Source organism: Polyodon spathula, unplaced genomic scaffold (assembly GCF_017654505.1).
Source record: "Polyodon spathula isolate WHYD16114869_AA unplaced genomic scaffold, ASM1765450v1 scaffolds_429, whole genome shotgun sequence".
Classification (NCBI taxonomy): Eukaryota; Metazoa; Chordata; class Actinopteri; order Acipenseriformes; family Polyodontidae; genus Polyodon; species Polyodon spathula.
The window spans coordinates 1-1,882 of NW_024471921.1; the positions used below are offsets into that span (position 1 = coordinate 1).

The following is a 1,882-nucleotide window of genomic DNA, read 5'->3' on the forward strand; positions in this document are numbered from 1 at the left end:
CTAAAATGCAATTAGACTATGCTCTGATCTTCCCAGCAAGACGGTTATAGACCAGTTAATTGACCAATTTGTTAGGTAAATTGCTACGTTGGCTTTGTCCATGGAACAAACACAGCTAGCAGCAGCAACATGTAGGATTCCTGAACACGAAACCTACCCAAAGAGTATGTAAAACTGGATACAGATAAGCATCAGTACCACAGTATAAATTAACCGTCTTTCAAACTGGGTAATGAGGTTTCAGCAAACCCTAGTTTAAAAAGAAATTGGGGTAAACACTCCAGTGCCTCAAAAAAAAAAAGAAAGGCCACATGTAGTTCCCACCAGAGGGAAAAGGCCATTGCACAGACAGGATTACAAGTCACGTATATTTAGGCAGCCAGGTTATGATGCAATGCAACCGTTACTGCAAGTCCACAGCACAGTAAACATTAGCAAGCAAAGTTTAGCCCTCTGCCAAGCTGGCATAAAATGACAATGAAACTCCAGCTCAGTACTATCTGAGCGCTTACTCTTGTAGCCTCCACCCCCTTACCCATCAGTGATCAGGTCCCATTGAGGGGTGGCATCCAGTTCAGGGGTCTCTGTGGCCCAGCAGTCCTGCAGGATGAGGTGGTCAGCCAAGTTCTGGTGATGGAGGAGCCCAACCTCCAGGAACAAGGGCTCCAGCCCAGACTTGGACACAGGGAACTCGGGATAGAACTGGGAGAAGGTCACATCTGGTGGGAGGGGGAAGAGGAGAAAAGACAGACCGTCCATCACTGCTATGCTTTTACAGCTCTTTGTGCATAGCCACCATTCCTGGTGGGTAAGGGATCAAAAGACCAGAACAGAATTGGGCCATTAAAGTGAATTGAGAATGAAGGCATGTACCAGATACCAACCTCTTGCTAGACGGGCCTTCAGATTCAAGACATCCGTGGCTTTCTTCTGGCCTGGGAAACCAAGAATTGGAGTCATAGTAGTAGGTTCATACTGGTAGTCAGGATAAAGTTTACTAATAGTGTCCCAGGACTGGGCAAGCTAAAACTAGGCACTAGAAGCCATACCCGTCTGCCCAGAGCTGTAAGGGTGGAACTGCAGGGATCCAAGACCTCTTCCAATGGAGGAGGCAGGGACAGCCCGTCTTTCAGCTACCAGTTTTATAGTGTCATTGAGGGGGTAGCGGCAACGGATTGTCAGCCTAGGAGAGAGAGAGAGAGAGAGAGTTCCACAGAATCACGTAGTTTGATAGTCTTTTCAAATACGCATGTCTAAATGCTAGTTTATGAAGTGGTTCCTTCAGAATTAATCTTTACAGCAAGTAGACACACGTAGGACAAAACTAATGGAAACACCAAGTCCATTGAAAACAAGGGCTTCCACACAGGTGTGGCTCATGTGTTAAGCCAACATCCAGCATGCTTAGGGTCATTTATAGACATGCTGGACAGGTTTGGTTGCCTAGAATTATGGCGAGCATGGCAGCAAGAGGAGACCAGACTTTGAAATGGCAATTGTTGGGGCACGTTTGGCATGAGCTTCAGTGACCAGAACAGCTCAACTTGTGGATGTTTCACTACCAATGTTTAAGGTTATGTGGGCATGGAAGTCCAAGGGAAACAAAAAAAGGAAGCACACACTCCAGGATTGAGAGAGCCATGCAATAATCCAGAGTGCATGGCAGACACAGGAGAGCAACTGCAGATCAATGACAGCAAATTAACCTGAAGCTTGAGCAACCAGTTCCATGAACAATCCACCAAGAACGCCACAAAGCAGGATACCAGTCTGGTTACAGTGCACAAAAAGCTCATCACATCTGGCAATGCTTGTTTGCAAGTCCAGGCAATGGACTACCGAGCAGTCGAGAAATGAGATATGGTCAGATGAAGCCACCAGG

General features: G+C 46.6%; 1 long non-coding RNA gene across 1 annotated transcript; it reads right to left on the reverse strand.

The window, feature by feature from the left end:
- Positions 1-541: 541 nt before the first annotated feature.
- LOC121308138 lies at positions 542-1,175 on the reverse strand. The gene is made up of 3 exons (XR_005948467.1): positions 1,050-1,175; positions 885-935; positions 542-719 (listed from the first exon to the last, which is right to left on the reverse strand). It is a non-coding gene; the product is annotated as an uncharacterized LOC121308138 (long non-coding RNA).
- Between the last annotated feature and the right edge of the window lie 707 nt (positions 1,176-1,882).